Source organism: Ursus maritimus, unplaced genomic scaffold (assembly GCF_017311325.1).
Source record: "Ursus maritimus isolate PB19 unplaced genomic scaffold, ASM1731132v1 scaffold_12, whole genome shotgun sequence".
Classification (NCBI taxonomy): Eukaryota; Metazoa; Chordata; class Mammalia; order Carnivora; family Ursidae; genus Ursus; species Ursus maritimus.
This window is the reverse complement of record NW_024423564.1, coordinates 46,034,031-46,060,307: the sequence shown is the minus strand read 5'-3', so window position 1 is coordinate 46,060,307 and position 26,277 is coordinate 46,034,031. Positions and strand designations below refer to the sequence as shown.

The 26,277-nt window shown below is 39.1% G+C and overlaps 1 long non-coding RNA gene across 6 annotated transcripts in view; it reads left to right on the top strand.

The window, feature by feature from the left end:
• Positions 1-26,277, top strand: part of LOC103663012 — a 144,037-nt gene that overhangs the window by 66,074 nt on the left and 51,686 nt on the right. The window contains exon 5 of one of the 6 annotated variants that reach the window (XR_005834133.1): positions 11,193-11,285. The exons of the other annotated variants lie outside the window; for them this stretch is intronic. This is a non-coding gene — a long non-coding RNA (uncharacterized LOC103663012). The remainder of the gene's footprint in view (positions 1-11,192; positions 11,286-26,277) is intronic. 6 annotated transcript variants of the gene reach the window in all.

Genomic DNA, 26,277 nt, shown 5'->3' with positions numbered 1-26,277 from the left:
TACCCCTCCCCATAATGCATAAATATCACAAGGGCTGTTTAAGTGTCTGATACATAGTAAGTGTGCAATATTTATTGAAGTAATGAATGAATATGTGTTATAAAATGAGAGAGGCAAGGTATTAAGGAGAATTGTCTTTGGAAAGCAGCCCAAAATTCTTTGTTTCAACATCCTCTATTAATTTTGTTTTTGAACTCTTATGTGGACAAAAGGTTGCTCTTAATTAAAGGTCTTATGTGCACACATACCGACATACATACACGTGCACACAGGTGTTTGACCACTAACAAGCAAATTAATGTGTTAAAATTTTGCTCCTTAAGAGGAAGCGATTACATTGCAAAACTTTAGCACTTTTTGAAGTTATTTCTATTTGGGATTGTTGCATTTCTTATCGTACTGATTTATTTTTACCAGTACAAAAATGTTCATTTATCTGCAGATTTTGTAACTGAACGAAGTTGTATGCTCAAAGCCCGAGGTTTAGTCAAAATATTTGTTTATATACCCACAGTGACCATTTGTAACAAAATGTAGCCAACACCAGTAGAGAAAAGTCTACATTTTAAAAGGATAGGAAAGATCTTCCATGGGATGAGGAAGGTTTTGCTCTGTAAGCTTTCAGAAAAAGCTTGACAATATTTTAAAGGGAGAATGGTGATTTCACACTTAAGACCATGATCTGAAGATATTACAGGAAACTACGTAAAAGCAGGAGGGGATTGATGTAGCACGGTGCCTTTTTTTATAAGCTGGCTTTCCCACGTATCAGTGATAAAGCCACCCCTTGCTTTCAGCCTGGGTTAGGATCTGGCTAACCTTTGAATGAACCCTTTATTCCTGCTATTGTCATGAACAGAGAATTCCCAAGAGGATCAAATGCAATAAATTCCTTTGGAAGGGAGGAGTATGAAGTCAGAAATAGGAGCATGGACTTGTCTGGAGCCAAGACCCTGCATCAGTGGGTACTAGGTAGTCAGGAGCACACTTGCTTGGATCTGGGAGCCAGAAGCCACTGACAGAGTAAAATAGGAGGAAAGTTAACTAATCTTATTATTATAAATTTGTTGTTATTAGCCAAGGATTTTACAGCATGATGCTATTTAATCTTTATGATTGTTGTTAACCCTATTTGCAGGGGAAAAAAAAATCATAGCTCAAAGAGATAAAATACCTTGCTAATGTTTCAAAATTTCTACATCATGAAGGCAGGGTTTGAACCCTGTTCTAAAAGAGCTCAAAATTCATGCTTTTACTGCTATTCCATATTGCCTCGAAGAGAAAAAGTTGACACAAACTTTGATAACATCACAATTTTGTGTTGTTAATGCTTGCCCAACACTATATACTTTTATTAGGCTAAGTATAAGGAATAATAATAGAATAGAATGTAAAATAGGATGCACTTTTTATTTGACAAGAACAGCTCCACCTTTAGAACTCTGGAGGTCACTGGGGTAGGAGTGTGCAAATTTTCCATGAGAGCCTAAGGTGCTTTTGGGGAGAAAAAGATTCCAAATCCCCAAACCAGTTTTTAGCACCAGATTCAAGTGGACGTGCAGGAGTATTTATTACACTGATAAAGTAAATTTCTGGTGTTTATAAACCACCTGGTCTATTGTATGCTATTTTAGCAGCCCAAACAGACTATGACAGAGTTCAAGAGAAGATATGGATGGAAATGTAAGGTATTTCCCTACATTTAGGTCACAGAATTTTAAATGATAAATTTAACAATCAGAAAATGAATCATTAGTCACATTTTCCTCAATACTCTGGATAAGATCTGCATTTGGGGCTATTATCGATGAGACATGGCAACAACCTTTGAAACAGCCATCGGAAGCCAATATTCACGGGTGGCACAATGAATGATTACGCTATTATATAAATAATGATGCAACCAGCATTAAACAAATGGTATTAAAGAACTACAGAGGCAAGAAGATCTATCATGTTTCAATACAACAGGTTTCAAAGAGCCATAGCATTGTGAGTAATAACAGCACTGCTACATTTTTCTCTTAGCAAGAGATATGAAATTAACCAGAAATAGGGGATTTGACAATAAAGAACACAAACAGCTGGTTTCTGGACCTGAGCAAAAAGAGATGGTAGTTGGACACTATAAAGAATCTTCATATGCACTGATTAAGAAATAAAATATATAAATGTTTCTTCTGTACTCACTATTCTGAATCTTTATTCAGGTACCTCACTATAGCTAACATGGGCTTGTGAATTTTTAAATACGTTTTAAAGTCAGATTGTTTATATCGTACATGAAAATGTTTTCCTTAGAGATCCTGCATAACCTCGGTCTTCCCTGGTGTTAGCAGAGGAAACTAAAGGCATCATAGGATGTCTCCCTTGTAAGGAATCTAAATGTATCCATCAAGTTATGAAGCAAATGCTTCTGGGGGGAATTAATATGAAGAAGTTGCCAAAAAAGAGGAAACTCCCCAAAACATTACTCAAAGAAAAATGAACAGATAACATTTTGTGCCAGTAGGAAAGTGTAGCATTAACACAAATATTAGATACCTCCAAGTGCTAAGCTTTAATATCAGGGAGGGCCACCGTATAATAATAGGCCCCACTCTTGATTACTTTTCCTAATGAGAGTGAAGCACAGCATGGAGAAGTGACAACTTGAGATAATTCAAAATGTCACATTAGCTTTGAGTTTCAATCTCTTCTATAACCAGTCTTCATAAAAACTGCTAATGAGTAGTAAATTGGACTGATTTGAGTTTTACTTCAATTTGCTTCTTGTGCTAATCTTTAGAGAAAGGGTGTAAGACAGTGAGATGACATAGATAACACTAGAAAAAGGAGATTAGAGCGAAAGTCAAGTGACCTGGGTTAGAGTCTCTGTTCTGCAGTCTGCTCTGGGCAAGGAAAGTGAAGAAATCAGCTGTTGGTGAACATCTGTCAGGTGCCAAGCACTGTGCTGGATCTAGAGGAGACAAGTGAATACAGGTGCAGCTGTGTTTCTCAAGCCACTCACAGTCTAGTGGTGGAGACTGATACATAAAAAGATGATTGGGGTATTTTTTTAAAGATTTTATTTATGTATTTATTTGTCAGAGAGAGAGAGAGCGCACAAGCAGAGGGAGCAGCAGGCAGAAGGAGAAGGAGGCTCCCTGCTGAGCAAGGAGCTGGATGCAGGAGTCGATCCCAGGACCCTGGGATCATGATCTGAGCCGAAGGCAGATGCATAACTGACTGAGCCACCCAGACATCCCATGATTGGAGTATCTTGTGAATCGTCTCTTCTAAAGTTATGAGCAATGGGCTTGGGAATTCAGAATATAGTGTGATTAACAATGAGAATGTCAATAGGAACACATGACAGTGCTGTCCAATAATAATGCAACTAGTAATTAAAATATGTAATTTTAGCATTTTAGGAAGTACATTGAAAAGAGTAAAAAGAAACAGGTGAAATTAACTTTAATAATATATTTTATTTAATCCAGTATATCTAAAATACTATTTCAACATATAATAGATACACAGTAAAGAGATAGCTTACACTACCTTTTTTCTATACGTTTTAAAGCTCAGTGTGTGTTTTACACTTATAGTACATACTGGTTCAGACTAGCCACAGTTCAAGTACTGAGTGGCCACAAATGGCTTGTGGCCTGAACAATGTAATGGTAAGTCTGCAATTATGTCCAAGAAGACTTAAAGCGTATGTGTACCATTCGTTGAGGGATTTCTAGCTTAACAGAAGGACACTTGGGAAGGACCTATGGGATTTAATTCTCTACAACAGTGGTTTTAATATATGGGTTCACAAACATAATGACTGGGTACGTAAGAATCTTCTAGGAAACTTATAAAAAAGACAGATTCCTAGATCTCTGTGATTCTGAATTATTAGGTCTGGGTTCAGCTTATGAATCCAGATTTTATAAAAGAACTCTGATTATTACTAAGTGCATTGCAGGCTGGGAACCACTGGCGATAGGCTCAGAGGGCACCTGTGGCAATTGAAAAGGTAATTTGATTTTAGGTAGCATTAGCAGAAGGCTCTTCCTCTGTGCGAGGAAGCCATAAGTTAAGTGTTTTTTGAGGAACGATATCCCTTCTATTTTGGACCGATGTGGAGTCTGGAGCCAGCTCAACCTTTTCTTCAGCGCTGTCCACTTGCTCAGCTCAGAGCTGATGTTGTCTCTACATGAGGCTTCAGGGACAGGTGCAGATATAATTTCCTCCTTTAGTTTACACTTTTTTTTTTCTGGTCTGATATCTTTCAAATGAGTTGTCTGAAACCTGGCTATGAAATCATTCTAGGTAACATTAAAAAAATTTTTCATGGACATCTACCAAATTAGGAAGCTTAGGAAGTGAGGCCTCAAACTCAAATTTGTACAAATCCCCCAGGCAGCACTTGGTATGTTGGAAAGGCATTTGGGATACAGTGACTTAGAGAATCTTTTGGGAATGTATTGCTGGGGTTGCTACTTTCATTGCCAGATTTCAAATCTGTTTCACCACCACATACATTGTAGTATAATGGCCTCAGGCAGTCCTTGTTTGCTATTTGGCTCTGCAGCCTCTATGATCTTGTTAGGCTATTTACCATGCCTGAGCCAGTGTTTCCTTAACAGTAAAATGGGGATAATAATCAGCTCATAACACTGTAAGCTAGTGTTTCAGGCTCACTTCTTTGTCCTCTTGTCCGTGTTCCATCACTGTGCTCATAATCTCATCTGGTCTCCTGGCTTTATTCTATTTATTTATTTATTATTTTTGGGGTGGGGTAGGTGTAGAGGGAGAGAGAAAATCTTAAGCAGGTTCCTGATTCGGGGCTTGATCTCAGGAGTCTGAGATCATGACTGAGCCGAAATCAAGGGTCTAACCCTCAACCGACTGAGCCACCCAGGTGCCCCTGGTCTCCTGGCTTTAAATGGCCTCTAAGCAGATGACTCCTCAGTTAGTATCTCTAACTCGCCCTCCTTCTGTTGCCCAGACCAAATGTGTCCAACTGCGCCTGTAACATCTTTACTGGAATGTCTGAGAGGCATTCAAATCTAACATGCCTGAAACATCACTCCCCAGTTTCTAAGATCAGTTTCCACTATAACCTAACTCATCTCAGTAAACGACAACTCTAAACTTCCAGTTGTATACGTCAAAAACCTTGGACTCAGCCTTGATTCTTCTCTTTCTATCACACTTCACATTAGCAAATCTTGTCAACTCTGCTTTTAAAATATATCCAGAAATTGATAAGTTTTTTTTAAGATTTCATTTATTTATTTGACAGAAAGAGAGAGAGAGCACGCGCACAGGCAGGGGGAGAAGCAGGCAGAGGAGAAGCAGGCTCCCCGCTGAGCAGAGCCCAAAGCCCCCTGCCCTGAAGTGGGACTCTATCCCAGAACCCTGGGATTATGACCCGCACCAAAGGAAGATGCTTAACCAACAGAGCCACCCAGGTGCCCCTGGAAGTTGATAGCTTCTCACCAGCTCCACCATTACTGCCCTGACTATTTCTTGCCTGGATTATCTCAATAGTTTATAAATTATTTTCCTTGCTTCTGTTTTCTTCCCTCCCTCATTGTCTGTTCTCAACCGATTAGCCAGAACGACCCTTTAAAAACAGAATTCAAGATCACATTACTGCTATGCTCTAAATGAGATTGTTTTCCTTCTTAGAGTAAACCCGGAAGTCCTTAATGTTGCCCACAAAACAACTTTTGGATCTGGAGGTCTGTTTCTTCTCTAATCTCTGCTCCTCCCTAGCTCCTTCTTGCCTCCCTTGCCTCATGCACTTCTCACGATTCCTCTAACACGACGACGAGTCTTGTTTCTGGGAAATGAGGGGAATGCCCTTCACCAGTCAGTCTTCCAGAGAGTCTCAGTGGGCAGTCTTATGGTGTCCACAGGCAGACTTGGTAGTCTGCAGGTAGGCCTGGTGCCTGAGTCTGCAGTCGTGGGCCTGAGACCTGGGTCTGTGTGGGTGGGCCCTGATACTGAATCTGTGGGGGCCACTCAGGTACTGGGGACCACTGTGGTGGGCCTGGCTAATGGGCCTGTGGGGGCCAGCTGGTGCCGGGGTGGGCCTGATACTGGGGTCTACAGTGAAGTGGTGTACTCCACTCTCCTTCCTCTACAAGGCGAGTGCCTCTCTGTACTGGGCTGCGTGGTCCTGGTCAGTGGCAGGGATAATACCTTTCCTATTGTCTTCAGTGTGTCTTTTCTCACTTTTGTGTTCTACCCAGCTGCTGCAAGTTCTCACGTGTAATCCTTAGTGCTTGTGAAGATATTCATGGACAGTTGTTCCAAAGTTGATGTTTCTGTGAGGGGACAGGCATTGGAAATTCCTTTGTCACCCTCTTGCTGATGTCACTCTCTTTTCATGTTTTTCTAACAATACCATTCAAACTTCTGAGTAAACTTTTCAGTCTTTTTTTTTCAGTCTTGAAAGATTAAAACTCTAATGGCAGAATAATAGTTGAATGTGGTTGATATTCTGGGTAAAAAGTTTCCTACTTTATGCTTTTTATATCTCACCCATAGATGCCTGTTTAAAAGCTGGTAGAGTAAAGACATTGTCTGTTTGAGGACATTGTCTCTTTGTCAGCTGAAAAGGATTTCTCAAATCTCCTGAAAGGTTGGTATAAATGCTAACATGTAGAGCGTGAAGAGCATTTACACTAGGCAGTGATTTCATGGCTTGACCGTACTCACTCTCTGAGAGTCCCTAGTGCTAAATAATGGGTTAACGTTGCACTAAACCTGACCCATCCTTTGACTGTGACATGTGGAAGTTCCCCCTTCTTCTCTTGGCTTAGTTGCTCCCAAGTGACGGACAACCATGAAAATGAGGAGCAAATGACAAAAGGCTGTCATGAGCAGGGCTTCTCCTTTCTCCCTTTGGCTCATCGACTATGGAGGATCTCACAGGAATGTAAGCTCCTGCCTTCCCTACCTAATGTCATTCATTCGTACACCCTTTGCTTATAGATCAGTCCTGAATTTTCAATCCAATTCTGACTGGGTAGTCCAATATGAACCACCTCAGTCTTACTGAAAGGTAGGATCTAGAATTAATCATCTTGGTTCATTTGAGAAGGTACAGGGATTTGAACTCCAGGGCCTCTGACAACTTCAAATTATGGTCTTGGGAAAAAGAAGTGTGAATATGGGTGTGTTCGGTTTAAGCTCTTGACAAAGAAGGAGTCTTAGTAAGGGAACACTTTCTTGAAGAATTACTAGATTCACTCCTTAGCCCTTTCTTTCTGAATAGGGGTACAAACTGGGTAGGACGTTCAAGGAATTAAGTCTTAATTCTTATGTTGTTGTTGTTTTTTAAGTTAACACAATTCTTTCCAGGACTAAGTAGACAAATTTTCATTTAATGATGAAAATCAAAATAACCGTCTTAATTGCCTCTGAGAGAAAAGGTTTTCCTCCGGTAATGGGTGTTATCATTTGAAAATGCTTCCCTGTGTGTTCTCCCTCTTTAATACAATGGCTTCTTCGACTATGGACTTTTAGTTTGAAGACCCTTTGGAAAGGGAATAGAAAAGTACATTGTGATATAGGGGAAGTGTCTGCCAGATAGGAATGAGAAGAAAAAATAAAGGCCTTTCAGTTCTCTGAGGAAAGGGATAGATGGAAGATAAGAGAGAACAGATCAGATGTTAATCATTTCTACCCATGTGCCCCACCTGCCTCACCCAGCTTCATCCTTAGAAGGTATGTGAACACAAAATGTATATGAACGCAAAATGTAGAATTTGTGGAAGAAATGGAAATAAGAAGAGCTTGTGCCCCACTTCCTCTTTGAGTTTCTGGAAGTAAACTACCTAAGAGAATCGCCAACATTAGCACTGGTATTTGTATGGGTGCCAGGCTGAAGAGAATGATGGTGCGATATGTTTAGGTAGAGAGAAGTCTGGCTACCAGAAGTTTCCCTTAGCTCCCATATAGAAAGGATGCAGAATGTCCTTGTATAGTCAGAGGAGATGATGCAAAGATAGCTGAGAGTAGAGAGCCAGAAGGCCTACTTTGGGTTGGGGACATATGGAGGATGTAGCTGAGATTTTAGATAATCTGAACTATGAATGGAAGCCAGAACAGGCCAATCAGAGTGGGCATGGAGATCTACCAATCATGCTAAGAAAATAGCCAAATTTCACCAGCCATAAATTTCAGTAGCATATACTAGAGGGTTGTAAATAATCGAAAGGGTCAATGAACATTTTTAAGGAAGCCAACAAGCTTCTAGAGGAAAGAACAAGGGACAGCTCTCTGATTTAGGGATCCTTTTACCCTCTGCCATTAGAACATTTAAGATTTTATGATATTATTTATATCCACAGGAGATGTTAGCTTGGAGAAAGAAAGATAGAAGAAACCTTGAAAGATTTTCCAAGTACCGCAAGAGATTACATTAATCTAGTCATTTAATGTGAACATGACTGAGTTATTTGACTTGATAAGCTTAAATTTCCCCACTGCCCAGTAAAATTGGGGACTTGAGAGCAAGATAAGGTCAGTCACAGAAAATAAAAAACCCATATTTTTCATGTAACTGAGTTTGTAATATGTTAATTATTAGCCCCTATAATGCAATTAAATCACAAGCTTGTAATGCATGAAATGTGACAGGGTGCCTTTCCACTTATCACTGGGTCTTGATATTTGTGCTTTTATTATGTGATTTGGAGAAATAACCCTACTTCTGGGGTTCTCAACTTTATTTTTAAGGCTCAGTTTTACAATTTACTCAGGTGTAAAATTTATAAATTTAGTGTCTAGAACATATATCAGGGCTGAAATGGGAGAGAGTCTGTGATTAGTGGCAGGAACAACCGTGACTAGGAACCCATGCAGGGCAAAGATCGTGAACTGTAAATGTGCTATGAAAAATAGCGGGCAGTTTCGTATCTGGGTCAGTTTCTCTGCTCCAGTATGGTAGATCTTCATTGCACCTACTGTCTTGCCATGCAATTGGCTAGGCTAATGAAACATCGGAATACTATGAGTTCAAGCCCTCCTGCAATAGGATAAAGACAGTGTGTTATCATGGTATTGGCTCAGGAAATTAATAGTAGTTGGCTGGTTATCCTCTTTCCCCATTTATTACTGCTCCCTGCTTGTGATATTTTTAACTAAGAGTATAGCCACATGTTTTAGCATTGTGTAATCTTGTGTAATGCAAGTCGATTTCCTGATACCACCCATTTCAGAAAGAGAACTCAGATTAACAAATATTTACTGAACCTATTTGTGTTGGTACTATATCAGGTGCAGTGGATACAAACATAAGCCGTGGCCCCTGTCTTCGAAGACCTCATGTTAGAGGGGAATCTAAGTTTGGGGTATGCTGTAGGGTTAGTTGAAAAAAATGATAAACGTAATGATGATGCTAATAATAACAATAATAATAATAACAACGATGATAACTACTTAGCACCTACTTTTCAGATAAGGCTATGTGTTTTACATATATTGCCATCAATTCTTCTGATAATAGTGCAATAAAATGCAATTTAACTTCCCCAATTAACTCAGATACATATATAAAACACTGAGCCAGAAATTGAACCCAAGGGTGTGTGACTTTCCATTGTAACAACTTATCTAGCAATTGACTATACCTTGGCAAAAGAAAGATATAATTCATAATAGGCTCATAGATGCCAAGAAAAATCTGCCAAGGAAGTCACATTGGTGTGGAAAAGAACAGAACAGGATTCACACAATTTCTTAAGACCAAAAGAAGAGGGATTTGGAGCTACCTTTCCTGTTTGTACACAGGGAAAGCACTGTTTACTGAAAAGGTAGATTAGCGCTTGAGGGACATTATCAGTGGCTGAAGGCATTATTCCTGAGCTCAACGCCCTTCAGAACATCACAGTTTCTTCCCCTTTCTTCTTAGGTCTGTGAGTTCAACAGTATCAACCTCCTAATTTTAGCCATTTTGAAATCAAGTGATGTTTCGTTTTAGATATGTACATGAATTTAGAGAGAACAAGTATATATTTTTATTAAGTAAAGCAAAATAAGTTTTGTTTTACGTTTATTATACCTTTATGCTTTAAAAGTAGAATATAGGGATTCTTTTGATAGTCAAATGCATCCTTTTTTATATCCAGTAGATGTCAGCATTGGGCTGTTTCTAACCATTTGATCCATCTCCATATTATTTTGAAAGGACCATAAATATTCAGTATGAAATATACTGAGATGTAAAATAGCAGGTGCAGCAAATCTGTGGTGAGGATACATTTAATGGGTGAAGGATTCAATATTCCATCTACCGAGCAAACAACTGTATATAAAAACCCCATCTGTAGCTTTTTTATCCATGTCCATTTTTAAAAATCAATTTATTTCAAAATACCAGTATACTATTTTGTAGAAGATAGCTTTATACAATTAAGTGACAAAATGGATTAAAGTCATTGACATAAATGTAAATATTTGAGTAATTTTAGGTTGCATCTGCTTAAAATCAGAAAGGGACACTGAAGGATTTTTGAAAATCTCATTAGGATATAATTTCAGCCATAAAGTTTTTGGCAAAGTGGTTTTTTTTAATTACTCTCTTTTTCTGCTCAATATGAAGATTCCAGCTCCTCTGGAACACATTAAAACCACTTCTGGTAATGTGTACCCCAATAAAGCCAAATGGATGGTTGATCAACATTAAGTGGGAGATAATATGTATAATTCATGCTTCCACCAGATTCTAAAGTTGACACAAGTATTTGAGATTCTTGGCATACAGAACACAAGTTTCCTAGGAAATTGCCCAGTTCTGTGGCTGAGCTAAGTAGATCAGGCCTTGTATCAAACAGAAGTGGATTAAGAAGTCAAGACATCCTTGTTTCCTTAAGAGTATAGTCTTACTCATCCAGCCTTTGTCAATTCATTATATGTAAATATATGGTAGCTGAGGGAGGAAACCTGGAAAAAGCTAGAGAAATCATTTAGCCCAGAATCTTCATGAAGAAATTGATGACCAAAGAGGTCTTGTTTGAGGTGTAAGAGCTTGCATGTGAGCATGAGTCTTATTTCAGTATTCTAGTTCATTTTGGAACAACAACAACAGAAACAAATCTAGCTATCTATCTCTCTGTCATCTATCTACCCATCTATCTGAGAACATGTACAAAATGCTGTAGTAGACTCTAAGAGAATTAAAAATTATCCTTATTCCCTAGGATTTTGGAAGATCATTGAAGAATCAGAAACATTAATGGAACATCCAAATACATTTTAACAAATTTAATGATGGAGGTATGCTCAGGGTACAGGTAAGAGCCATTTAGCTTAATTAGGGAGAGTCTTCATGATTTCTAAACAATGAACTATTTCTTGCTTGAAAATTCTTCCAGGAATTATGTTACCAAACTGGGGACAGAGAGCATCATTATTTAATGGGGCAGCATGTGGTATCTGAAGACAGCTTGACTGACGTACTACACTGTGGTGTTTGGGGTTTCCCCCCTCCACGTTGAGGATCAGTCTAGTCCAATATTTGTAAGTGGCTTATAAATGCCTGTTTCAGAATCATCTCAGAGATCAAAATTCAGAAGGGTATATGGCCTAAAGAACAGAAAAACGAAAATAAAAACAGCAATTTTGAGGCACAGCCAGATGAACAGATGAAGGTACCACCCATCTAGCCTATACTAAGCCACCCACATTGGTTCATCTTGATACCAGCAGCATGAAATTTGTCACTATAATGAACATAATCTTTGGTCCTATAAGAAAACCAAGCTAGACAGTTCATATAGAAATCAGAACCATAACTGTGGCCTCACTTATATTCTGTTCTTAACCACAAAACTCTTAGGTCACTATATGTGATGACCACATACAAAGTGAGGAAGTGGTTTGAGGCTCTGCTAATATGTATATCTGATCAAATGAATATGTTAACATGGCATTCAAAGTATGATCTACCTTAAAATAATTTAGGTGAGTTTCAATGGTCACACAATAGACTGCTATCTGGAGATGATGGTTTAGCAAATCTTTTCCTTGCCATTTCCTGAATGATGGGAAAGAACACCTCTTTTATGAGCACTATATAATATTTCCAACCATTTTTTCTCATCTCTTTGGAACACTGCAGGGAAACACATTAGGTCATAACTCAGTACTAGAGGAAAATTCTGATGATGAACCTAGCTTGTTCAAAGCATCTTTGACATTAATCTGCCATATGCAATCACTACATGGGAGATTGAAGACCATATTTCAGTTTTGTGTACTAGAACACAAAACCCTATCATACACTTAATCCAAACTGTTGGAGACATGGTCTTCTTCAGATAATAAGCGTAACAATAGGAGTACGGACAGGTTTTAGGAAATACAATTACCCAGTTTCTCTATTCATAGACTGCTGGGTGTCATGATCAGTGACAAAAATTAGTGTGGATTCACCTGGACTTCTGTGAGCCAGAATTATTCAGACCAGAGGAAAGAAAACGTGCTTTAATACTCCAGTAGCTTTTCATTTGGATTAAGTAACAAACATTCTAAAAAATACCTTTGGTATATATTCAACAGTCCCTGTTTCTGTATATAGAAGAAGAAAGTGGATTGGAAGCTTGGCATAGGGAGATGGTTATGAGGGTGCAGTTCTTCAGAGATTGGGCATAGTAGTTCTTACTCTCTGTTGGTATAATGGTGTTTAGAAACAGAAGTCAAGTTTGCATATGAACTCTCATCTTAAGTAGATTTATTCTTTTTCCAGACTTAATTCATAGGTTTTAATAATTTAAAGCATAGGTTTTCTTTACCAAGATCTTCATTTATCTCTAAGATGAATTATTTTAGCCTGTTCATCAGTCTTGTTTCATTACCTTGATACTTTAAATTGTTTTATCAGTCAGTTGCCATTTGTCCACACTCCTTTCTGCCATGCAAGTAAGGCATTTTCTTTGGGGTTGGGAACTCAAAAAATAGGATATTGGAGAGGGAGTATTTGTGAGTTGTTGTTGGTTTTTTTTTTTTTTTCCCCTATGAGTATCCTAGAAATCTTTTTTACTTGAGGTCATGTATTTTGGTTTCAATGGCTAGACTTTGATCATTATACCAAATACTCTCTTACTGATGAATATTGATTATTAAGTTGATTAAAATGATTGGCTCTAATGGACCATAATCCCATGAGGAGAATGCAGGCTTAGGGTTCAACGGACTCTTTGTCAGTCAGAGAAGCAAATATCCTGGCGCCATACTGCTGCTATATAATCTCCAGGGCCAGTCTATTTATTTTTGCCAGTGTACCAAACTAGTCTCAGAGAGTTTTGCTGTACTTCTGTTGGTATTAACTCTGTGTGCGTGCATGCGTGCGTGCGGGCGGGTGTCTCATAGGTAGTTTTGCTTGGATTTTATTTGAATTTTATTCATCATAAAAATGAGAGTGATCTGCATACCTTTTAATTCAGGGTTAGCTCTTTTTCCTTGATTTTCCCTGCAGACTGCCTGTCTGTGCTTCCAAAACATCAACAACTGATAGATTTCTATACAGCTGCCTGGGCAGCTGTGGTAATGAAATGTGAATGTGCTTTCACAATATCTGAAGGCTTCTGCTTGGGGTTATAAGCAGAAAGAAAGAACTGCGTTTTAAGAAGATGTTGGCATATTCTTCAAATGTTGTTCTGAAAATGATGAAACTTAAAATAATTTATCATTCCAGGGCTGTTTTAGCTTTATAGTTTTAACAACAAGATACCCTCCCATTAAAATCCTTTGTGTTTGTGTCTTTCTCTCTCTTTAGGGCTCATTATAACAGAAGTCAGGAGATCTGGCTCTCAGAGACGGCATAGTAATAAGCACCAAAGTGTTGTTCTCAAAGAAATAAGATCCAGTCCTGCATGGGTGAAATATTAGAGAAAAGATAAAGGCCATTACGGTGTTTCCTGTGCATATAATCATATGATTTACCATGATTTAGAAATTATTTTCTGTAATTTTAATGAGACAGGTTATGTCTCCACTGAGTAGGAGGAATATTGTAGATTATTCTTTGCATCATATTAATCTGACCATGAGATAATTCTTTTCTAGAAAAAGGGAGGTAGAGTCTACATAAAATCAGTGTGATCAGACTCTGTGTTTTTATTACTTTCCTGAAATACACAGAGCAGATGATTTTATTTTTTAAATTGAAAATTAACAATTGCTGGTCATCCACAGAGAATCAGTGATAAATAATGTTTAGAGGAACAAACTCAACAGGCTGATTCTGTGTCAAGCCTAAGGCATCCCTGTGTGTGGATTGCCCTGAGACCCCAGCCAGGGAACAAGCTAGAGGCCCAAATGTCACTGCTGGAAAAATACAATGTATTCCAGAGTCAGTCGTTCGGGGTCCTGAGGCTGCCAAGAACACTCCGCGTCAGTTGGCATAGAGAACGTGTCGGCACAGAGGAGGCGTAAGGGAAGAGCATTCCCACCCCATCAGGAACAAAAGGAGATGGCTCTTATAAAATACACAGATCTCAGAGACTGTAACGGGGGTGTCCAGTTAATGAAATACTTGTTAAGAACCATAATGAGAGGCAGCAAATACTATTTCACCTCAATTCGCTGCAACCCTTTAAAGTGAACATGTACACATCTTAAAATCTTTAACTGCCACAGGAAAATTTGCCTTAAAATGCAACTCAAGGGGAAACATGGTCGAAAGCACTGTTGAGAAATACACTTGTTTAATCTTTTTCCTTTACAATAAAAATCCACAGTCTCTCAGACAACATTTAACAACATTATAGGAGAGTATTATATTTCTGCTTGCCCCAAAATGTAATATATTTCCTCTGTATTTCTGCTTCAACCTTTTAGTCTCAAGCTTTATTCCAGGAAGGTAGTTCTGAAAACACCTGTCTTTTTGAGAATGAAATTTTATGGCATCATTCATTTGTCCTATTTAGGAGTAACAGAAATTATTTTCCTCATTTAATATAGAGTTTTACTAATTTGTCTAATATGTTTTATGTGAGTTTGTGCACCATATTTAAAGGTTCCTAACCCCAGGGGAAATCTTAAGTGTATCACTTAAAATAATGTAGTTCATGCAGGTAAATTCTATCAACAGTTATTCAAACTCAATACCCAGGGATCCATACACTTAAACTATGATTTTTTTTTTTTAACTTTTGGATAGAGTCAGCATAAGCAGTGATGCTCTTGCTGAAAGATCAAAGGTTTTCCCCTCAGCACAGACATACAGCTGAGGAAGCTCTGAATTTTCTCTTTAAAAAAAAATTTTTAAGATTTTGTTTATTTATTTGCCAGAGAGAGAGAGCGCACAAGCAGGAGGAGCAGCAGGCAGAGGGAGAGGGAGAAGCAGGGAACCTGACGCAGAGCTCGAGCCCAGAACCCTGGGATCGTGACCTGAGCCAAGGGCAGACACTTAACCAGCTGAGCCACCCGGGCGCCCCCCCCCCATTTTTTTTTAATTCAAGTACGGATAATAGTGCTGTATTAGTGCAGGTGCACACTATAATGATTCAATAATTCTGTACATTTCGCAGTGCTCTTGAAGATGAGTGTACTCTCAATCCCTTTTACCTATTTTACCCATCCCCACACACACCTTCCCACTGGCAATCACCAGTTTTTCTCTGTATTTAAGAGTCTGTTTTTTTGTTTGTCTCTTTTTTCTTTGTTTGTTGGTTGGTCTTGTTTCTTAAATTCCCCTTAGGAGTGAAATCATTTGGTATCTGTCTTTCTCTGACAAACCTGTTTCACTTAGCATTACATTCTCTAGCTCCATCCATGTTGTTGCGAAAGATGTCATTCTTTTGCTGAGTGATATTTCATTGCATATATATTCCACCTCTTCTTTATCCATTTATCTGTGGCTGGGCACTTAGCTTGCTTCCATATCTTGACAATTGTTAATAATGCTGCAGTAAACATAGGGGTGCATATCTTTTTGAATTAGTGTTTTTGTTTTCTTTGGGTAAATACCCAGTAGTGGAATTACTGGATCATATGGCAATTCTATTTTTAACTTTTTGAAAAACCTCCATACTGTTTTCCACAGTGATTATACCAATTTATGTCCCCATCAACCGTGCATGAGGGTTCCTTTTTCTCCATATCCTCACCAACATTTGTTATTTCTTGTGTTTTTGATTTTAGTCATTCGACAGGCATAATGTGATATCTCATTGTGGGTGGTTTTTTTTTGTTTTTTTTTTAAGTAGGCTCCATGCCCCAGTGTGGAGCCCAACATGGGGCTGAACTCACGACCCTGAGATCAAGACCTGAGCTCAGATCAAGAGTCAGACGCTGAACCGACTGAGCCACCCAGGTGCCCCTCACTGTGGTTTTAATTTGCATTTCCCTGATGATGATTGATGCCAAGCATCTTTTCATGTGTCTGTTGGCCATATGTATGCCTTCTTTGGAAAAATGTCTATTCAGGTCCTCTGCTCATATTTTAATTGGATTCTCGGTTTGTTTTTGGTGTTGAGGTGTATAAGGTATCAGGTATCAAATTAGAATTGGTTCATTTGTTTCAGATCCAGTTTTGTACCAAGCACTACCACACATACCTATTTTTCTAGGCGTAGAGGTTGGGAAATGTTACAAATGTTACAAAGATTATATAAAACCAGGGTCTTCTTCTTAAAGAACTGATGGTTGGGGGTATTTAAGAGTAAGATCCACATAAGAAACACATTTTAGGCTGTATTTACTGGAGTAGAAGCCAGCTCAAGCTGCATGTGTGAGCTGGCATGAGGTATGTCTTCAGGAACTGGACATTTTTCACCCAGTATTCATTTTTATTATTTTTTAGAGTCTGATGCCAAGGGCAAGGAATCTGGGTGTCATGGTTTGGGTTCCTTCAGAAGTAGACCCTGAGGATTCCAGGGCATCTAGTTTCTTAGGAGGGATTCCAGAAAACACTTTTTGAGAGCAGGAAACAGGGACAGGGAAGGAAAGACAGACAATAAATGACTTCATTCACTAAGCAACCAGAGTTAGGTCTCCCTTGCATTCTCTTGTCAGTCATTGGTTATGGGCTGCTTCTAGGGCTCATTAATATCCTTGCACTTCTGGCCTGCCCCATGCATGTGAAGAACAGGCCTTAGTAGCCAGAGAAAGCCCTCAGGTATTTGCAGGTGCTGACAGTGGTGTTTGGAAGGTGCATACAGAAATGGTGAATGTAGAGAGCATGTGGGAGGACACCAACAGTATCTGCTACAAGAGGTCAGAGATAGAAGGTTCAAAGATCTTGGATCAATCTTACTTTGGCAGTAGAATGAAATAATATTTTAGACTGAGGTTAACACAGAATATGAGGCAAATGTTACAGAAAGCAGTTTTTCTTTTGGAAATACATTAGGACGACGACATCATTTTGTACACTGGCATACAGTTTCTCAATAGATCCAACTCCCAGGTTTATGTTAAGCATTGGAAAGAGCTGTCTCTGCAGTTGAGCAGATGAAGTGGTTGGCTTGCATTTGGGGGGCAATGTTGTATGAAAAAAATACTGTCTTTAAACATTGGAATCACATTCATTCTTCGAAAGGCACATGAGACCTGAGACTGAGAAAATAACATAACTCCTGTTTTCACAATGAATTTAGGGCATGTGCTCCTTGAGTGGAATCCTAAATGGAATTACCTGCACTCTTTCACTTCTCTTTTTTTCCGTGGGACTGAAGTTAAGTAAGTGCAACTTAAATATGCATAAGATGTGACTCCATTTATATCTAAAGACCAAACTTAATGGAGTCATAACTGGGTCCACTCTCTCGGTGTAATTGGAAGGTGTGGCATGCTTGGGGCATGGAATGGATTACAACCACCTTTCTTAGCAATCAGTTAAAGCTCTTTTAATGATTAACATGATAAATTCGGGAACTAAACAGATATAAAGGATTAGCTACCAAAAGGTAAACTTCGGACTCTGCTTTTCAAGATAAAACACTAGGACTAGTATTTAAACAATGCTGTTTTACAGTAACAGTGGAAGAAATCGCAGATCTTCATTCACTTCTTACTTCCTAGAATAGGGATTAGGGAAAAACAAGAGTTGAGAGGTGGGAATGGAGAAAATGGGGAGAGAAAGATAGTGGAAATATACTAATCCACATGATTACACCTCATTGGTCCTGTCATTTGGAAATATATTCTAAGTGGCGGTTCTCCGGGGGGGTGTACTTTTCTCCCCTAACCTCCTAATAACCCCTGCTGTTCTTAACTCTGGATTTCTGTCATACATCTTTTATCTGAGCCCCTAACTGGATTAGAGGAATAGGATTGAGACACTGAGATGTTGGAATGTATACCCTGTAGAGCCTGAAAAGTTCATTATGCTACCACTGTGGTCCCCAATTCCTAGCTCAGTGCCTGACACATAGCATGTGATCAATACATGACTATGTATGGAGAGAATACATGGTGATTATTAAGGTGATTTTCTAACTGGTATCTAGCCAAACTCCCTGATTTCCAAGTTCTAAGAGCCCCATGGGAAGGACTTGAAACCTGTCCATAGGAAATGGGGTTTAGAGGTATTTGACAACAGGGGAAGAGGAAACTTAATGGAAAGTAGTGGCAGGGTCATGGAAAGAAAAGTTTGCATGAGTTAAAAGGAATGTGCTGTGATGGAAAGTCAGCAATTGTGCTGAGTGAGGGAAGGAACAGCGGTTCTGCACAAGTAGGAGACAACACTGCAAGGCCTTTCTGATTTCCCAGGCAGACTTCAGGGCTTCCTTTCTCTGTGTTACTATCTTTTATATATAGTGTGCTTTCACTTTCACATGTGTTACGTTGTATTGTCATTACTTTTTGTAGGCCTAGCTTTCGGTTCTTAGCCCTAAGGTAAGTGCTTGAGATGCTAGGAGCTAGTGAGAGAGATAACAGGACCCTTTAACTGCTTTCTAGATTGTGCATAAACGCTGCCTGTGGACAAGGCATGGCAATTCTTCCCTCAAACACCTTCTGTTTTCTCATGTGCTATGCCTTTGCACCTGTTACCTCTACTTGTGATGCCTTAGATCTGCTAGTCTGCTTGGCCAACTCCTACTCATCTTTAAATCTCAGCAGACACGCTGTGTCCTTTGTGAAGCCTCTGATTAGGGGACTCTCTTCTGGTGTTCACACCCCATAGAGAGCCCTCACTGTATTGTATTGTAATACCATGCTTGTGCCTGTGTGCCCTCTGGGCTGTTAATGGGGGCTCTTTTCAGTTCTGCCTCCGTAGTCTTCATCATTCCTGCAGATTCTGCCATGGCTACAAGGCTTACTGAGAAAGAACTGTCTAGAAAGTGCTTGAGCAGTTACCTGTGTCTTGCAATAGTATGGACAAAGGAGGGAGCGCTTTCAGAACTTAGAGCTTTGGCACTGGATTTAGAGTCAAGTGTATATGCAATCTCTGAACTTGTCTTTGTTCCCTGCTCAGAAACCCTTTCTCCTGCCACTTTCAGCCCACTCTATTCTCTCTGGATATGGTTTCCATGATAATTATCTTTTCTCCCCTCTTCTCCTGTCTTATCAGTGGGGGTAGGCAGAGGACAGAATATGGCCCTTATGCACCAGAATCTGATAATGCTGGGGTAATTAGTTTGTTCTCAGAGATACGTGATGGTTCTCATGTCTCTAACTCCATAGCTGTAAGTCTCTGAGGACAGGCACTGGGGCATTTTATATTTGTATCCCTAGTTCCTAGGGATTTATTAGCTGAATAAGTGGCTAAGACTACATAGTTGTTTGGCGATTTCCTTACTACCCCGAGCCTCTAGCATTTGAATGTGAACCACCTCATGCTGAAGGATGATAAACCTTAGCATCAATGTTCAGTTTCTGACCCAGCTAACATCTAGAAGTTAGGAAACATTAATTCTATCCCTTCTCAGCCAATATTTGGATTTATGGCCAGAAAAGAAGTACTTTAGTTCCTTGAAGCATTTACCTTCATCTATAAAACAAGAACTATGGCTTCCTATCACTTAAAATTGGAGGGATTTACTGACCTTAACCAAATGGTTATCTAGAATTAGCCATGTATTATACTTTGCATTCCTAGGATTTTTATTCTTTTTTGAAACATGATCAGCCACCATATGTTATTTGAACCTTTTAGCAACACAATGAAGAAAGTGAGGCAGTTATTATAAACTCAAAAGGTAAGTTTTAAAAAAAAAAAAGACCCAGGGAAGCCCTGTGACTTTGTATAATCTTACAGCTAGTTAATGACAGAACCACCTCATTTTTAATACACAGGCAGAACATTCAGAACATTTCTTCAGCTCTTAATGTGTGCCAGGCCCTGTTGTATGTATGATATATGTATTAACTTATTAATGTCTTTATGATAACTCTCAGAAGTAGGATGGTAGGCTGAAATTTTGTCCCAATTCTTAACTCCTCCCTGTCTGGTTCTTCATGTCTTTGCCATGGTTTCATTGTGGGAGAAGCATATGCCTTCACTCTTTGGCTTGGCCATGTACCTACTCTGCCCAATTACATGTGGGCCAGCATGATATAGGCCTCAGAAGGCCTTGTGTGTTTTTCCTCTTCCTCCTGCACCTCTGTCATTGACATAGGAGAAACCTGCCCAGCAAGGAGGAAGGATGCCCCGTGCAGAGCCGCCCCAATTGATGCATAGACTTACAGTAAAAAGCAGAGCTGCCCCAGTTGCTGCAATGGGAACTAGAGAACCACTCCTACCCCCAAGCCAAGCCCAGCATAGATCAGCTAGACCCCAGCCTATGGCAGATCTGTAAGCATGATTTTTCTTTAAACTACTAAGTTTAAGAGTAGTTCCTTAGATAGCATTATTGTGGCAATGGGTTGCTGACATACATAGGTAATATTATTTGTTATTCCTATTTTATGAATAAGGAAATTGAGGCACAGAAAGGCGAGGTAATTTGCTAAGTGTTGCTCAGTAAGTAGAGGATCTAGAATTCAAAGTCAGGTAGTCTGTCTCATAGCCAAAGTTCTCTAATCCCACACACCGCCTCTCTAATATTCTAATGGGAGTAATTCTCAAAGGATATTTAATTATTTGGGAATTCTGTTTTGAAAAGGGAAACAGAAAGGCAGTGTGTTCTAAAAAAAAATCTGCAAGGATGTTAAAGTTAGACATTCCCAGGTTCAAATCTCAACTCTGCCACTGACTGGCTATGTAGCTTTGTGTAAATGATCTGATGACTCTGAATTTTAGTTTCCTCAGAAAGATAATAGTCGTGAGTATTCATCACTTAATCAGTCCCATTCACTGAGCACCTCTTCTGTACTAGGTACTGTTCTAGGTACTCACAATACTGAAATGAGTAATACTCAAATAGCTACAATCTAGAAGCCAAAACAGACAGTAGGCAGCAAGACAAAGGAGATGGTAACTATGTGGTATAGGACAGATCAAGAGCATGGATAATGGGGCCCTAACCTTGTGTATTTGTCAGGGTTCTCCAGATAAACAGAACCAATAGGATATATAATACCCTATTTATTACAAGACTTATTATAAGGAATTGACTCATATGATTATGGAGGTTGAGAAGCACAAGGTCTGTAGTCAGTAACATGGAGGTCCCCAAAAGCTGCTGGCATAGTTCTACTCTGAGTTCAAAGCCTGAGAAGCAGGACAGCCAACAGAATAAGTTGAACTCTGAGTCCGAGTCTGAAGGCAGGATAAGACAGATGTCCCAAAAACAGGAAGAGAGAATGAATTCTCCCAGTCTTTTTTTTTATGTGTGTGTAATAATTTTTTATTATGATATGTTAGTCACCATACAGTACATCCTTAGTTTTTGGTGTAGTATTCCATGATTCATTATTTGCGTGTAACACCCAGTGCTCCATGCAATATGTGCCCTCCTTAATACCCATCACTGGCCTATCCCAATCCCCCACCCCCCTCCCCTCAGTCTTTTTATTCTATTCATGCCTTCAACAGATTGGATGAGGCCCACCCACATTTGAGAGGGCAATCTGCTTAATCAGTCTCCTTTTTTTTTTATTATAATATTTTTTAATTATATTTCGTTAGTCACCGTATAGTACATCCCTAGTTTTTGATGTAAAGTTCCATGATTCATTACTTGCATGTAACACCCAGTGCACCATGCAATACGTGCCCTCCTTAATACCCATCACCAGCCTATCCCATTCCCCCACCCCTCTCCCCTCTGAAGCCCTCAGTTTGTTTCCCAGAGTCCATAGTCTCTCATGGTTCATTCCCCCTTCTGTTTAGCCCCGCCCTTCTTCTTCCCTTTCTTCTGCTACTGATCTTCCTACTTCTTATGTTCCATAAATGAGTGAAACCATATGATAATTGTCTTTCTCTGCTTGACTTATTTCACTTAGCATTATCTCCTCCAGTCCCATCCATGTTGCAGCAAATGTTGAGAAATTGTTCTTTTTGATGGCTGAATAATATTCCATTGTATATATGGACCACATCTTCTTAATCCAGTCATCTGTTGAAGGGCATCTCAGCTCCTTCCACTGCTTAGTCAGTCTCCTGAGGCGAATGCCCTCACAGATGCTCTTAGTATAATGTTTAACCTAAATATCTGGGCATCCCTTGGCCCAGTCAAGGGAACACATATGCTGATTTTGGAGGTGGTCAAGGAAGGCTTCCCAGAAGAGGTAGCACTCACTACTGAGTCTCATATAAAAATTGTATGTGTAAAGCATTAGCCTAATATATATTAGATGCTCATTAAATTCCAGTTTTCTTTCTCTTTCAAAAGTCATAAAAACAAATATTACTTTCTTGGCCTACCAAGAACTTTTCGGGCCGTAAAGCATGGGGGATTTTTTTCTCCTTATGTGCTGAACTAAAGAAATGCTGACTCTCTTGCTGATGATGCGGGTCATGGGCATGGTTCATTTGTAATTGCACAACATAATTCTACCCCCAAATAGAATGCTTTTTGATGGTGTTTTAAAATCTCCAATTGCTTTTACTTATGAGGTGAATTTACAGTGAGTTATGTTACAAGGTAATTTAACCTGACAAGACACACCATACTAAACATTCACAGACACAGTTTTGTTTCTCCCTCGAGAAGAACCTGTTAGAGTAGAGTGGTAATCGCTGCAACAGGATCAGCATGGGGGAGATTGATCACACCTAGAAAAGTGATCTCTTGGAGTTTCTTTGCAAAAGGCACACCTTTCCTGTTGATTGATTACACATCAGGGTGACCATCCCTGGATGGGAAAACCCAGTGTGGTCCTTACCTTCTGCTGGCACAGGCACTTTTTTTTTGTTAGGGTTCATGAAAGATTGATGTGCAGCAGCTGTGGTGTAGGGTCTCAAATATTCATGCCATGAAAATCCAGCTAGTTTTGAACAGAGAGAAAAGGATTTATTACCCATGCATATAAATACAATAAGCTCAATTCGAAATGGTGATTCAATTTGAATAAACCCACAGAGGGCAGTCCTCTTCAGAATTGTAGAGAAGGGGACTGAGATGTAGTCGTAGAAGAGGCCACTACCCTCTACATCCTGTCCCCAGCATGCCTCGGGTTTCTGGTGTATCGATAGTTTCCACTTCTCAATTTTTATTCCGGATCAGTACTGTTTCACTTTCATACAACAGCTGTTCATTAAGGCTCGCTCCATCCTCCACCCCAAGTTGTCAATGTCATCACCTGACTAATAGTTACTTATCCTCATTCCTTGAAGAAATTGACACTGGCTTCATAGTCTTTTTCTTCGCTGCATTTCTCTCCACCTTCCTGAGTAACTTCAGTATATCCACAAAAATAGTACATCCATTCCAGTCTCTCTCAACTTCAGGGAACTTTACCTTTGTTTCCTCACTTCCTAGAACATGTCAGCATCTGCTGTCATTCACTGACTCGATTCTGAGATATTAATTTAAAACATCCTAATCTCTGACCACATCTTTCTTTTCCTATTTTTGTCCCTTCCTCTATTACCATGGCTAGGTTTATCCAGGTTCCTAGGACCGCTAATCCCTTGATCCTTTTACTTTTCCTCTGTCAGCTCCCTCTCATTGTCACTTAGTACCCAGTTTAAATCCTATTGTTTATTACTTCAAAAATGGGGGAGGGGAGAAGGAAGCCATTATCTCAAATTCCTTGTCCTGTTTTCTTATGTCTCAGCCATCTGGAAAATCTTCAACTTTAGATCAATCTGATTTTTTTCCCTTTTCCTTATCCAGGATGCTGAACATTACAAAACAAAAATGTTAATCACACAATTCTGAAAGTGAATGCCATTTAAGTGCTATTCGTGCCAATTAATTTCACGATCTCCAACCTCAAATGGATCAATACCACCTAAAATTTCTTCTGTGGATCCCTCTTAACTTTTTGTACCACTCTGAACACCAACTTTTCAAAACGTTTCCACTCTTCAAACATCCATACATCCTGTCTCTTCCTTTCAGCAGATGACTCTGTCTCTGGCTTCTTAAAAAAAAAAAAAAAAAAAGGGACAGAGAGAGAGACTCATTAGATTGAAACTACTTCAAACTTCTGCCACCTTACCTACAAACTTATTGCATTCAACTACTTCTTCCTTGTTCTTGTATCTTTCATCTCTCAAATGCAAATCCTGTTTTAAAGCTACTCCTCCATTATTCCATATCCCTTCCCTTCATCATTGTTTTCTTATCGAATACATCCAGTCTCTTTTTTTAATTTAAATTTAATTAATTAACATATAATATATGATTAATTTCAGAGGTGGAGTTCAGTGATTCATCAGTCTTATATAACACCCAGTGCTCATTACATCACGTGCCCTCCCCAATGTCCATCATCCAGATACCCCATCCCTGACCCCCTCCCCTCCAGCAGCCCTCTGTTTCCTATGATTATGAGTCTCTCATGGTTTGTCCTCCTCTCTGATTTCATCTTGTTTTATTTTTCCAATTTCTTGTAATAGAAACTTCATTCTCTGATTTATCATTCTTTCTCGTTTTCCACATTAGACAATCACTAGGACCTGTCAAAACTACCTCTGAAATATTTCTCAAATTCATCTCTTTTTCTTCATCCTACTGCCACTGGGTTGTTGCAATAGTCTTTTTATAACCAGCCATTTGGCCTCCAGTTGTACCTCAATCCAATCTGTTCTTTGTATCTCAGCCAGAGTGATTTTTCCAAATGCCAACATGACTTCCCAGTTTAAAATCTTTTCGTGCTCCACATTGCCTTTAAAATAAAGTTCAGAGTCTGTAAGGCAGCTTGCAAGTTTTCCATTATCTTGTAAGCTTACCTCTCTTGCTTTCTCACCAACGCCTACCACCTCACCTTGATAACTAAGGTGTGAGCCAATTGAATTTCCACAAAGTTGCCACTCCTGTTCTTACTTCATGGTCCTTGCACTTGCTATAGCTTTTACCTTTTTTTAAACCTCTTCTTTACTCCACTTCAGGTTTTAATTTCGTTCCTCCTCTGTGAACTTTTAACTGAACCCTCCTTTCAAGACCCAGTCAGATATCCCTTTTATATTTTTCCATTGCACCATGTATTTCCACCATTTTAATTCTTACCACACTGTATTCCCATTGTTTTTTTCTGTGCTCTACCACACTAGACAATGAATTTGTGAAGGACAAGAGTGGTCTTTTTTCACTGGGTTATCCCTAGAGGGCTTGGTGCAAACTAGAGGCTCAATAAATACTTGTTGAAAGAAAAAAATTCAGTAGCCTAGTGACAGTTGCTATGGTATTTCTGTGTACTGATTATAGACAGGCATAGGTCGTTGGAACCCCCAGTAGGCAGGTAGTTCACTTAAAGAAATAAAGAGGAAATGTGGGCAGCTCATTTACCATAACATGGAAGAGAATCAAGAAACACAATCATGGCAAATTTTGAGTTCATCTTCATTTGAATATCGTCTTTACTTTGGGGAGTTTTAATGGTTTCTGATATTCTATGACATTCATCTTTATACTCTTTGTTATGAATGGGATGGTTCTTTACAAGATGTTTTGTTTTGTTTCGCTTTGGAGGGTTGTGGGTAAGGGAAGACAATCTCTTATTTCTGAAATCATTTTATGCCAGAGAGATCTTCAAATATCATGAGAACATGTAGTATTTTGTTTTTGTGCCAGGTGGTTAGGCTTCATTCAACAGTAGCATTTTATTAGAAATGTACTATCACAGGTAGTTTCCAGGAGGGCATTTGATATGGATTGTTATATGGAAAAGAAATTTTCAAATACTCATTTCTGTACTTAAAACTCTTGGATAAAATAGCAAATGTATAGGTGGCCTAATGGGACCATTTAAAATTTTGTGTTGCAAATAGTGTTGCTAAAGAGAACT